The 14,719-nt window shown below is 36.5% G+C and overlaps 2 long non-coding RNA genes across 2 annotated transcripts; both read right to left on the bottom strand.

The window, feature by feature from the left end:
- Positions 1-4,181: 4,181 nt before the first annotated feature.
- On the bottom strand, positions 4,182-7,137 carry LOC102077154 (uncharacterized). Its single transcript, XR_269459.4, has 4 exons — positions 6,755-7,137; positions 6,156-6,663; positions 5,463-5,684; positions 4,182-5,356 (listed from the first exon to the last, which is right to left on the bottom strand). It is a non-coding gene; the product is annotated as an uncharacterized LOC102077154 (long non-coding RNA).
- Positions 7,138-7,270: 133 nt separating this feature from the next.
- LOC102077219 (uncharacterized) lies at positions 7,271-9,957 on the bottom strand. Its single transcript, XR_269460.4, has 3 exons — positions 9,834-9,957; positions 9,321-9,410; positions 7,271-9,236 (listed from the first exon to the last, which is right to left on the bottom strand). It is a non-coding gene; the product is annotated as an uncharacterized LOC102077219 (long non-coding RNA).
- Between the last annotated feature and the right edge of the window lie 4,762 nt (positions 9,958-14,719).

Below are 14,719 nucleotides of genomic sequence, written 5' to 3'. Positions count from 1 at the left end.
TGGTCAAATAGCTACTAAGAAACCACTACTAAGGACAAGTAAAAAGCAGGAGAGATGTTTTTCTACTAAGAAACACAATGAATGGACATTAGATCAGTGGAAATCTTTGGTTTGATAAGACAAATTTGAGGTCTTTGGTCCCACCTGCCGTGTCTTTGTGCAATGCAGGAAAGATGAACAAATGGTCTCTACATGCGTAGTTCACACTGTGAAGCATGGAGGAGGAGGTGTTATGGTGTGTTGGTGCTTGGCTGGTGACACTGTTGGGGATTTATTCAAAATTGAAGACGCACTGAACAAGCATGGCTACCACAGCATCTTGCAGCAACATGCCATCCAGTTTGCATTTTGTTGGACCATCATTTATTTTTCAACAGGACAATGACTCCAAACACACCTCAAGGCTGCGTAAGAGCTATTTGACCAAGAAGGAAAGTGATGGAGTGCTACGCCAGATAGCCTGGCCTCCACAATCACCTGACCTAAACCCAGTCGAGATGGTTTGGGATGAGATGGAAAACAAGGTGAAGCCAAAGGACCAACAAGTACTCGGCATCTCTGGGAACTCCTCTCTGGGAAGACTGTTGGAAAACCATTTCACGTGACTACCTCATTAAGTTCATTGAGAGAATGCCACGAGTGTGCAAAACAGTAATCAAAGCAAAGGGTGGCAATTTCGAAGAATCTAAAATATAAAACATGTTTTGAATTATTTCACACTTTTTTGTTTACTACATAATTCAATGTGTTCACTCGTACACTGTAAAATCTAATTAGTTCCCAGAACTCAAAAAAATTATGGAAACTCGTTGCCTCAAAAAAATTGAGTAAAGCTTAGCTAAAAATGACTAAGTTAGGACAACTTATTTAGTTTGAGTACTCTGTACAAGCTCATTTGCTCCAGGACTCAAAAAAATTGGATCAAGTTTACGTAAGATGACCAAGTTAGGGCAACTTACTCATTTTGAGTACACTGTACAGCCTTGTTAGTTCCCAGAACTCAAAAAAATTATGGAAACTCGTTGCCTCAAAAAAACTAAGTAAAGCTTACTTAAGATGACTGTTAGGACAACTTATACATTGCAAGTCTGCAGTATTAACAATAACTTGATATTTCTGACTGTACAATACTAATTGTTTACCTACTGACAAACATGTTAAGTTCAACTAAATGAAAAAACAATTTGTGGTAACCTGAATATGATTAAAAATAATTAACAACACTTTTTGTAATGATGTTAAAATGAGCCCAACTTTTATTTTCAAACACAACAAAGTATAACAGCCAACATACTGGACATGTTCTGCTGAACAACAAACAATTATATTGCCATCACTGTTTTAATCTTACAATGAAACAAAGTCTCAGATGTAATTATTCTGAAAATAAGTTTAGGCCTACCACAGTTTGTTTTGTACTTACATTACTTATATAATCAAAATAAAATATTTGTTGTTCTGTCACAAGTGCAGTCTCTAATTTAAACAACACATGTGTTTTCCATTCCAACACATGAGCTGGAATGTTGTATTATTTTAAGGATGGCTTGTTTCCAGTCCAGGCATCACTGCCTGAATGACTGTCATGGATCAAGGTGATCCAAATGTAGGTGCAGAAGAAAGTCTTTAACTTCCCTTAAGTACAGTGGCAGTGGATGTGGGTTGGAGATGCAATGAGCTTGAACCTGCAGGCGACCATCTTCACTGACCACACCATCTGTGACGGAGGACTCATCTCTCCTGTTGTCCTGCAAGCAAACAATCATATTTTTTGGAACATGAACTTAATTGCTTTATTAAAACATTTTTTTCTGCATTTGGTATAGAACAGACTCCAATTTAGACGATCTCAGGCCCCCTCCCCACCGGAGAGGTGACATTCAATGTCCCAAATTGTCAGTCTGGATAGCCCTGACCACCACCCAACACACAATAATGTCATGAAAGCATCATTTTAAAAAAGGGCTATGCAGACATGGCCAATAACTTTCATTCTAATGATGTGCAAAATGATTTTGGGCACAAAACAGATTTTGCTGTTAGAAAACTTGCAGACTTCACTATATACAGTGTAGACCCTCTAAACTAAGTTTGGGGGATGTGATCTTTCAAGAAATGCAGACCAAACTGTTGTTGTTTGTTTACTTACACAGCATGTCTTGTAGAATTGACTGTGGTCACCAGCAACAGCATAGTGTAGTCATATCTCAAGTCTAATAACAGAAGACAGGAAAAGATCAGTAAAGAAACAACTTCCCCAAACCAAAGCACAAACAAAACAATAAGTAAAACAGGCTGATCTAAAGTATGACTAAAGTTCAGCCTGATTAATATAAATGTCACTGACAGTTGCTAATATATTAGAAAACCAAAACACTTACTGATGTCTTTCTGTCCAACAGCAGGAGTGCTGGTCCCGAGCCTCAAAGACAGTAAGAAGCAAGCAGAGGGAGAAAAAACAGAACATTGATTTGATCCTTGTTGGCTGTGCAATCATTGTAACATAGAGTTTGCTTATGTTGTTAAATAAAGGCTAGATTTGACATTAATAGATGCCACAGATGTTCAAAAGCTGCCACAATGCATGAAAAAAAAAAATAGACGTCTCCGAAAACGTTGGAGCATTTTTGCAAATATGTGATGTCTTGATAAATCGAGCAGATATTTGAAATTTACACAGCTACATTCTCGCCTGAAAATATCTTAAAAGTTTATTTTGTGACCCAGAAAAAGTAATAAGTTTTTCAGCGGCGCTCCTCCGCCATTGCCGCGCTTACAAGTACGCACAGGCTCCGACAACCGTGGCCGACAAATGCGATCCGACTACCCTTTCTGGGTCACAAAATAACCTTTTAAGATATTTTCAGGCGACAATGTAGCTGTGTAATGCTCAAATATCTACTTAATTTATCAAAATATCACATATTTGCAAAAGCGCTTCCACGTTTTCGGAGAGCTCTGTTATCCACCCCCCACATCCCACACCTACCCCACCCCTAACGGCTGCACCTCCCGAAGAATTTTGTCTGGGCTCTTATCTCACTTATTTATTTCAAACAATCAACAGAAAATTTCACCGCATAGTTTTATGTAAGGTTTTTAAGGCTGTGGTGTTAATTTTTAAGTAAGATGAGCCCAGCGGCAGCAGCAACGCTAGGCTAACACTAACTAGCTAGCAAGATTTTAAACCTGGTGCTAAACTAAGAGAAGCCACAAAATCAGTTTGAATAAGAGTAAACATTTACTCACCAAGTCAGTGTATCAGGTAAAGATCCACAGCAATGACAACAATAATATCTTGAGCTGACGCTTCTCCAGGTTTGCTCAACATATTCCATAAAAAATGCACCGTGAACATGCGGACTGATCCGAGAGGGAGGAGGACGGTAGTCACGTGGCATTTTCAAAACACATCTTTCATCCTTCCGCACTGAGAAGCAAAACTTCCAGCTTACTTAGTTATTCTAAGTTAAGACAACTCAAATAAATGGAGTTTATCAGCGTTTTTGCATAAAAAGTACTGGTAACTTATTTAAATTGAGTTCTAATAACAAATTGAAAAAAATTGAGTTCAGCCTATTTAATATTTTTAATTAAACACAATATTACATTTTACAGTGTAGTTTTGATGCCTTCAGTGAGAATATACAATGTAAATAGTTGTGAAAATGAAGAAAAACCATTAAATGATATGTGTGATGATGTTTCTGAACACTCAGTGTCACAGGAGCCCGGAGGCTAATGTGAGAACTACGACCCAAAAGCCGATTCAAGCACAGGGGAAAGTCATGAGATTTTAACAAGGAGCATGAAACAAGGAGAACTGTTATCAACGTGAGGTTAGCTGATGAAATGACAAAGGAGAGAAGATGATGCTTACCTAAAATATGTCTTCTGATTGTTTCGGGATCAAGAATAGGTGAACTGAGCAGGTGGCATGATGAGGGCTCTGCCCCAGGGCGGATATGAGAGGAACACAGGGTGGGCATAGAAAAAACACCGGACTTCACCCGGACCATGCCACTCAGGTTGGTACTTATATAGCACCTTTTTAGTCAGTTGAGCATTCAAAACACTTTCATGCTGCAAGATTCAATCACCCAGTCACACATACATGCATTCAGAGACTTTTTCTATTACTGAGTGCTTATCAAGTAATTTCACAAAATAATTTCTTAGTGTTAAAGTCATGAATAATCAAATTTTAATGATTTCTTTCAGTACAGAGGACCTTATATCTCCATGGTTACACACACAGAAATGAAGATTTTTCAAAACAGACAGATATATGACTATATAATGTTTCCTCTTGCAGGACTGTTGAATGCTGGTGGTGTGACATTATCTTAATTTGAGTGGCTAAAGACTCTAAATCTCAATAACTGTGAAAAACTGATGTTCTGAAAGAAAGTGTGCTGCAGTCCTGCTAGAATCAAAACACCATAAATGTAATTTTATGTTTGCAATTGTTGTGTCCTGTAATGATTATACCATATTGCACCACTATAGGGTGGTGCAATATGAGAGTAATAAGAGAGTAATAAGAAAATAAGACAGTAAAGTGCAGTCGGGAAAATGTAAAGTTAGAATATGTTTAAGATGGTTAACTGATAGCTTGATGTGTCACCCTGTTACCTCTACGATGTGAAGTTACGTGCTGCATTCATTAAAGAGCACTGTTCCTTGATGAGGACTGATTTATTACCAGCTGCTGCTACAGTAATCTTAATATATTTTCTTTTCCTGACACCAGTCTAAAGCATATGTATGTAATGAATAACAGAAAGAAGTATTGCAAATCAGAATAAATATCCAGTAATTTATAAACACAAGAAAAAACCTTTTATAATCACTTATTAAGAGTTCAAATACCCATATTAATTTCTCCCCATCTAATGTACTTCAATAACAGAAAACTGAGGCTCTGTCTTTCCCTGCTTATTTGATTTTACTTAGACTGTTTCTGTTTGTCCTGATCTTCTGTTTCAGAATCAGGTTCTTTAACTTTCAATTGCTCCAATGTTTTCCACACCTGTTCTTATCTTCTCCTGTTTACGTTTTGTTTAATTGTGTCAAACCTGTTCTCAAATGCATAAAGGATTTCTTCTTTACCTTGAATCACAATCTTTCCACTGTCAAATATAGACACAGTGCCTCCATCAGAGAGCTCAAGTTTGAGTTTGTTGTCCATTCGAATAGCCTTGGATTTAGGGTAAGCTTCTTCTATTGCAGCCCTGTAGTGTGCTCGAGAGTGGGTGAAGAAAATGAGGTTGCATCTTTTACCAGTTTGTTTTCTGTCTTCATAGAGAACCTCTGGGTTTTCCAGAGGTTCACTATAAAAACGACGAACAGGCATCTATAAAACATAAAGCAGTTATTATTTTTACACAATTTCATGTTCCACTGATAAACTATATATCAAATTCAGCACTCATAGATGTGATGTGGTGATATACATGTACCTTCAATGTTTCTTGTTCTGTTGTAAATAGAGATGTACTCAACTTCCAGGTGAAAAGGTGTATTTTCCTTACACAGCTCCTGCACTAGTTGGTTCAGACTCTGAGTTCCTGTAAGTCTAAAATGGATTGATTGTGTTCTCAAGCTCAGGATGAAGTGGGTGTGGTGCTCTTTTGTTTGTTTGGGTCTCCTGAGTGAAGGAAGAGCCACTTCTTCAAACACTCCTGTTAAACAAAGGGAATATCCACAGGTTAGACTTTTGTATGCACGGTATTTTATTTGTATTAGCAAAGGCAAAGTAAAATCAGTAAAATATAAAATAATATTTTATCTTAACCTAACCGATCTGCAGGACATTTACCTGAATGCTCATTTTGTGACAATATCTTAATTTGAGGGGCTGAAGACTAAATCTCATTCATTTATGTGGAAAACTGAGTTAAACTCCCACCTGCTCAGTGACTACAAAACTAAAACTCTTCAAATCTACAGACTGAAAGAGATATCATATTTATAATATATTATGCAATACACTTGCTTTTCCTGACATCATTGTAAAACAATATACATATAATAATATATCTAACAAACGGCAGGATTTCAAAGAGAATAAAGATTATAAAAATATTGCAAGTCAGACTTAAATATCTAATAATTTTTAAACACAAGGAGCAAAAACTTTAATATTCACTTACTAATAGTTCAAATGCCCATATTGTTTCCTGTTTTTTTCTTGTTGTATCACATTTTATTTAGACTGTTTCTGTTTGTCTCATTCTTCTGTTTCAGAATCAGATTCTTCAACTTTCATTTGCTGTAATGTTTTCATCATCTGTTCTTCTTTTCTTGTGTCTACATCTTGTTGAATTTTGTTAAACATTTTCTCAAATGCATCAAGGTTTTCTTCTGTACCTTGAATCAAAATCTTTCCACTGATAAATATGGACACAGTGCCTCCATCAGAGAGCTAAAGTTTGAGTTTGTTGTCCATTTGAATATCCTTGGATTTAAGGTAAGCTTCTTCTATTGCAGCCCTGTAGTCTGCTCCAGAGTGGGTGAAGAAAATGAGGTCGCATCTTTTACCAGTTTGATATGTGTCTTCATAGAGAATCTCTGGGTTTTTTCCATCAGAGTTTCGCATTTGAATATTTTCTTTTCCTCATCGTCCGTTCCTTTAGGTTAGTCAAAACGAAGAGCAGACATCTAAAAAACATAAAACAATTATTATTTTTATGCTGATAAACTATATAATAAATTCAGCACTTATAGATGTGATGTGGTGATATAAATTTACCTTCAATGTTTCTTGTTTCCTTGTAAATTGAGTTCTACTCAACTTCCAGATGAAAAGGTGTATTTTCCTTACACAGCTCTGAGTTCCTGTAAGTCTGAAATTGATTGATTGTGTTCTTAAGCTGAGGATGAAGTAATCAAAAGCTTTTATAATAATTAAAGACAATTGTTTCCGCTGTGGCAGCTCAGACGTAAGTCTTCTGTACTCTGGGTGCACAATGTCCGTCTTCTTTTCAGATCTTTTAAATATCTCAAAAAGTGACAGAAAAAGGCAGGAATGTGTTACCCACACAGGGGTCAATCAGTTTCTTGTGTAGTTTTTCCAGAGACTCTGGAGTGTCTCCAGTTTTTGGGCTGTTTTTGTTAGGACAGATTGACACACACACACAAACACAACACACACACAGACACACTTTCCGTCCTATTGGAACATTCGGTGCTTTCCTGTATTACACAATATCTCTAAACAGCACTCTACTGCACTTCCTTTTTCTATCAGCTCATATTTAATTACTTTCTTATTCATGACATTAAGTTTATATCACAGTGTAATTATATATGATTCAAATTATGCATGAATGAAAAAGTCTGGAGACAAGTTTTTGTTTTACCCTTTAATCCTCGAACAACAATAAGTTAAGACAATTGTCTCCGCTGCTCTTCTAAGGCGTGGCAGCTCAGATGTAAATCCTTCCAAATGTCTTCTGTACACCCAGAGTACAATGTCCGCCTTTTTTCCAGATCTTTTAAATATTTGAAAAAGTGACAGAAAAATTCATTGTAAGTTTCATTTGTTATTGGTACAAAATAAATTGAACTTTAACTGTTTTTTGTGTCAGAAAATGTTTCAGGTTGTTTCAGTTCATTCTGAGAATAAAGAAAAACTTAAACTCTAAAAAGCTTTTACTGAAAACAGTTTAGTTGTAACTTTCAGCTTTTCCTTTTGTTTCATCTTATATAAAGCTTCTCCCCAACAAACCATCCTACTTTGGCAAAACGTCCTACCGTAAGTAGTTTATGCACATTTCTGCTGTCACGGAATAATTCCAGCACAAATGTAAGTAGGTATGACGGTTTGCCACTTAACTTTGCCCATCAGAGTATGCTTGTAGCTCATATTCATGAAGCCAGGATGGTTTGCCACTTCATTTAACCCGTTAAAGTATGCTTGTAGGTCACATTCATAAAGGTAGCATGGTTTGGCACTTAATTTTACCCATCAGAGTATGTTTCTAGCTCTTATTAACAAACGTAGGATGATTTCCCACTTAATTTTGTGTCGTGCGCATGCGCAGAAACAACGGGTAGGATGATTTGTCTGGTAGGATGGATTCCCAGAACACCGTATCCTAAAATTTAAAAAAATATATTATTTGAATAGTATTGTGTCTTTGTTTGGTTTAAGAAGTTAGAAGACAACCAGTCAAAAAGCCACTGCTCTTAGTCCAGCCTCTAAACTGCTGTCATTATTATTTTATTTTATTGTTTGTTTTGAAATTTCATTATATCCTTTTCCATTAAGTCAACATTTATCCCTCATATAAAAGTTTCAAGAAAAGGATGGTGGAGCTTCTCTGTATCCTGACAGAAGAATCCATCTGGAGTATCTAAAACACTCTGAAACCTGCACTTTTAACCCTCGCAGATTACTTACAACAAGTATGACTGAAAATAAAGAAAAGAAAGAAATGTTTTTTTTAATGTTTTAATTTCCAAATTTATTTTGAACAGGTGCAGTGAAACAAACAAAAAGTAAAAATTTCCAAGCACAGTAAATCAAATGTTCACACATATCATCTTGTGAATTCAAAGAAACAGGAAAAAACAAAAAACACACACAAAACTGCAAACATGCTTCATAACAAACAGCAGTTCTGATTTACACTCTACAGATAATGTTTGACTATGTAATATTTCATTATGTGTGAGCTGTGGAGGGGCGGTGCTTTTTAGAGGCAAATCACGACAACAGTTGCTTCAGGACACTTTATATTGTAAGGTGAAGATCCTGCAATAATACAGAGAAAACCCCAACAATCACATGACAACCAATGAGCAAGGTTGTAGTATTTTCATTGTTACTTTTTTAATGTCAAATCTTTCATTTTTTCATTTAGGTCTTCTGTTTTTTGATCTTCTTGCTTTACGTTACTTTTTTTTCCTCCAAACCACTTGAGAAATTCACCCCTTTCGTCATTTGAAACATGTATCACACATTCTCCATTGCTGTGTAACATTATGGTGCTTTTGTCTGTGTCATATTTGTAAGTAATTATTTTCTCAGTTTCGTCACCAAACTCCTCTTTTATCCAGTTTCTCCATTTTTCTGGATCTTCAGTATAAAACTGGTATTTATCGTCTTTCGATGTTCTTTTATTTACAAACAGCTGTTCGGGTCTGCGAGCTCTTTCTTCCTTTCTGAATTTCTTTTTTTCATACTCTGTTGCTCTTTCATCAGGATAGACATATTGTTGAGGAGTCATCTAGAAAGGAAAAGAGAAGATAAAAATTGCATGAGCACATTTACTTTATGCCATATCCTTAGAAATCTTGTATTCAGTGCTCACAGTTCCACTGGTGTTTCCTGTGTTTTCTGCCATTTCTTTGAATCAGTTAACTTGGTTTGAAGAAGAGTCTCCTGATCCCACAGCGCCTTCCTGAGTGCAAACACAAACCTTGATCATTTGTACCAGATGTCATATGTTCTGTTATTCAATCTAAGCTGCATGCAAGTCATAAAAACGATTGCCAAAACAAACAAACAAAACAAAACTGATTAATAGTAAATTTATCGAACTTGTACACCCTGGTTACTTAAAGTCTAAATAAATCTGTTTCCAATTAAAATTGTGCTGGTTGAAAAGCTAGTATTATTATAAATTTGTCTTCCAGCCCTGTTTAACTTTTTCCTCAAAATGATGCCCATGGTTACACATTTACTGTTTTCAGGTGTTCCTATAAACTTTCAAATTCAGGTCTTTTTTCCCCTCTATTATTTTCAGGTTATGATGTCATTAAAGTGTTTCTGAGTGTAAAATAAACAAACAGTGAGTTAAAGACATAAAATGATCTGTTCTTACTCAGTCTAGTGCTTCAGGCAGAGTCTGTGTTTTTGCTGTTTCTTGAGCGTAGTCCAAGAGAAATGACCTGATGACGGCTGCTTTTCCCCTTTTATACTTTCTCCCTTTTTATTTATTTAATTTTTACATACAGCCAATCATAGAACAGAATCAGTGTTCACCATGGACTGCAAATAAATACAAAGAAATGTGTTTCTGTAAAACAAGTTAAGCTTCCCCTTCATACAGTTTAACTAAACACACACACACACACACACATTAAAGTTTAAAGAGTATTTTTTGCCTGCTAACTAGTTTAAAACTAGAGGAGGTTGCCATGGTGAAGTGGAAAGACTTTTCTTCATATTACATTGAGATGTTTGCGCCATACAGGGTGTAAGATGACCCGAGGGATGGAGTGAAGAGCAAAAAAGGAAGTTTAAACCACCACCCTCAACTGTTTGGACCAATCATGTTAGCATTCTGTTTTTATGACACATAATAAAAGTATTTACTGCCTGGATGTGGTGCTCTTTTCTTCGTTTGGGTCTCCTGAGCGAAGGAAGAGACATGGAGTCGTTTTAACTCAAACTTTTAACTGGTTAATAAATTTAAGAAAAAGTACTTTGAGCTTATAGTGTCTTCTCTCATTACAAAAAAATCCCAAAACCCGACAGTACCAGAGGGTTGACTTCAGTTTCATATGAAAATGATTCTGATCAATAAAAGCAACCAGGCAGTGTGAGCATTGCTGCTAGATAGACTGATTCTGCTGTACTTTAGTACTTAAAACACTTTATACATCGTGCCTCATCCACCCTGATTCACATGAGCACTTTTGCTTCTATGCATAAGAGCTTTCTGTCTAAAATTCACACACATTCTCTCTACGATTCATCAGAGAGCAACTTGGAGTTCATTGCTTGCCCATGGTGTTCATTAGGTGCACACTCACTGTTAGGTTCTATTCAATGATGCAAACATAATAAGGGTGGCATGTTGGTGCGGTGCTTAGCAGTGTCACTTCACAGGAATGTGGAATTAGGTGAATGTGGCTGTAGGATAAAATGCTTTGGATGGTTACCAGGATGAGAAAAGCTCTACAAAAGAGTCAGTTCATGCATTTAACACTTCTAGGCTGGACTTATATATTCCATTATTATCAGGATGTCCTAAAAACTCCATGAAAAGTCTTTATTTGATCCAAGGGTTCTGATAAGGACTAAAAAAATGAGCATACTTTGCCCATACTGGCTTCATTGTTCCTGTTAAATACAGAATTGGATTAAAAATCCTTCTTGTCACATACAAGGTCTTAAAAAATCAGCCCCATCTTATTTTAAAGACTTCATAGCACTGTATCATCCCACTTCACTTTCAGACTGTGTGTTTTGTCCTTAGAGTATTTACATGTAAAATGGGAGGCAGGGCAACTCTTAGAGCAGAGCAGCTTCTAGTTTGGATCAGGTGGCCCCAAATCCTCCCTCAGGTGGCCCAGGGGCTTCCCATGATGCACTGTGTGTTTCTTCTTCACTCACCTTTACACATTTCTCTTCCACAGCATGTCTTTATCCTGTCTTCCTCCTCTAACCTCAACCAGCAGCAGATGGCTGTCTCTCTCTCAGCCTGATTCTACTAGAAGTTTCTTTCTTTTAAAAGGGAGTTTTTCTTTTCTACTGTTGCCAAACTGTTGCTCATAGCAGATCATCTGACTGTTGGGCTTTTTCTGTTTTGTCTGTTTAACTGAAGGATATAAAGTGTAAATATAAAATGCCTTGAGGCAACTGTTATTATGAGTCAGCGCTATGTAAATAAAATTGAATTGAACAGAAAAATTCCCGTGGCCTCGACTGCAAGATCAAAATTAATAAAACTTTTTAAATTCTTCAAAGAAATTCTTGACACCGTAGCTGGATTTCAACAAAACCTTTTTAATTTCATTGGTACTGTTTATAAAATCAGCGAGTCTGCTTTGATGCCAACTTAAACTTGGTGTGTGAACCGTGTTTGTGTATTTGTGGAGGGATTCGTGGTTGTGTGTGTTTTTTAGAGTGTGTTGTGTACTGTGATGTACACGTGTGTGTGTGTGTGGGAACGTGAAATTGCTTGATAAGGCAACATGCAGTCATCAGTTTCCATTGGCCTCAAAGTAAGAACACACAAACCAGGTCCAGACACACACACACACACACACACACACACACACACACACACACACACACACACACACACACACACACACACACATTTTGCTGGCTGAATCCGTTCTGTGTTAGCACACACACACATGTCCACGCTCACATACAGTACATATAGACACAGTTTAGCTGGGCAGGCAAGCTGTGAAAGGTGTCATAGCACTGAGTGACAGCACAAAGAAATGATCTGATTGGCTGAGACAATTGAGGGGCGGGAGCTTCACAACAGCCAGCTTCAGATTGTGTGAAATAAAAACTACCCTAAAAGCTACTACATATCCCAAAATTCAAGCTGTGCACAGAACTACACATAAAGCTGATCTCATTTTTAAACCCAAACCTTCATTATGCTCTTTTAAAGATGAATTAAAAAGAATTATTATTTTCAACTGCAATCCAAACAACTGACAAATGTCCCATCTGCTTGTTTCTCTCGATGTTTTGCCAAACGGTGTTACAGAGACTAAAAAGCAACTACACAATAGCAAGAAGTGATCTTATTTTCTCCTTGAATAGTTATTTTGAACATTTTCACACTATCCAGCGCAAATTTCTTTATGAGAATTACCCTTGAAGAAGTTACGTGTCAGTTGTGATTTCTTCCAACTCGGGCCTACCTGGAGGAAATTTCTTTCGTTTAATTTGGCACAATCATTCACTTTAAGTCAAGCAAGAACTGCAGCTCATTTAAGAGTCAAAGGTCAAATTCACAATCACCATACAAAACTTGTTTCTGGCATTAACTAAATAACTCATTTTCTAATTCTATCAAAGTTTCAAAGCAGAATTACATAATGAAGGTGTGATACTTGACAATAGGTCTTTTTTAGTTGTAGTGAAACACTATAAGTGAGGGATAAATATAACCACAAGGTGTAAATTCTAGTTATTTTTTTCTCTGTATGTAGTTTTATTTTGAAGTTACTGAATTTTCTGCAGATCAATAAATTTTAAATACAGTTCTGTGTTTCTGAAACAATGCCAGTCAGGTTCTTTAGTGCTAAAAGTTGTTCACATATGAACTCATTGTTACAATGGATATTGCTGAGTGCTGAACTGCTTTGGAAAAAGGACATTTCTCGAATTTTAATCTAAAATTATTATTATTATTTTTATTTTTTCAGGGAAACTTCCCTCTCAGTCAAATCTTATTAAGTATTAAGTAGTTCAAAGTAATAAGAGCTTTTTCTCTTTGCTTTCTCATGCATCACATGAACACATTTCAAGCTGCTGCTCTGACAGATGAATATTGTCTATCGCTTCCACTGTATTAACCCTAAACGCTGAGTAGAAACACACACTAAGCCATTCAAAGCAACACAGAACAGCTGCTACTCTAGATTTAACAACACGTTACGAGTCATTCTACACATCTGTTCATGCAGTCTACTCTAACTACTTCACAGGTAACTTCAACATCATCAAAGCACATTTTCCTGCACAAGCCTCTGGAGATTTGTTCTATACAGCAGCAGCTACACATGCACACACATACACGAGCTAACACTGGTACACAGACGCACTGACTGCAGCTCATCCACCCTCTCATGTCTTGCCACAGTTGCACACCGTGTTATTGTTCAGGTAGAATGCAGAGATCTAACTGCCTTCACACACCCAAAATCTTATTTCTTCCAGCTGTCACTCATTTCTTCAAAGTATGGGTCAGTGCCATTATGGCATGTAGTGTTTGTGATTGGTTCATGGGTGTGCCCAATGAAGGTGTTTCTTTTTAGTTTTTGTGAACGTGTACATTTGCATGTGAGATTTTACTGTTTGTCATGTGGTAGAGCAACAACACTAAACTGATGAAGAGGAAAAACCAGTCAGGCCAGTAAAGAATCTGCAACTTGTCACTGAAACTTAGAAGCCTGAAATCTGCTTTGTCTAACTTCTGTAGTTTATCTCTTCTAAAAACTACCAACTCCACATTAGCTACCAGTAGAAGAATCATAAACTGTATATAAAAGATGGTTGTGACTGCGGCAACAATACCCATTGGCTAGTGTAGACAACCTGCTGTTAGTTTGGTATTTTGTCCTAATCTGCTTGCCGTACCTCCGTGTAGGTCTGTGTATGTTTTGAGTGGTATAGCCGGCATTCCATTAGTGAGTCCAAGCATGTAAGTTGTCTGCTGCTCTGCTGGTTAATAAAACCACGTTAACTGAATCTACTGCTTCATCATTATCATACTGGTGAACATACAACAGCTAGGCTAGCTGTTGAGTCTGATCAGGAACATGTTTATTGAGCTTGAAGGTCATTTTCATAGACTTCAATGGTTTATGTTTCATCTTTTGATGTATCAAAGCACAACTGCATTATGGGTAACTGGAAACAAAACTGATCTTTAGATTTTTATGAGCTGCTTTTATGTATGTTTTTAATATTAAGTGACTTTTCATGCCCTGAATCTGCAGCTTGCAAAGCAACTAATAAATAGTTATCACAAGGATAAAAAAGTTTTTTTTTTTCAAATAATGTAGAAATTTTCACAAAGTTTAAATATCAGAATAAAAGGATTACAAAGTAAAATATCTAGGTAACAATTTTTTAAATTAACATCATTAAATATTATTATATTAATTAATAAAATGTTACTTTTGATTTCTGAAAAACATTCATTGTTTATTGCATAATAAGGTATGACATCCATAATTTATTCTAAATGATTTCTGCTTTAATCTCAGCCATCGTTTTCTTACCTCT

Source organism: Oreochromis niloticus, linkage group LG8 (assembly GCF_001858045.2).
Source record: "Oreochromis niloticus isolate F11D_XX linkage group LG8, O_niloticus_UMD_NMBU, whole genome shotgun sequence".
Classification (NCBI taxonomy): Eukaryota; Metazoa; Chordata; class Actinopteri; order Cichliformes; family Cichlidae; genus Oreochromis; species Oreochromis niloticus.
This window is presented reverse-complemented; position numbering and strand designations above follow the sequence as displayed.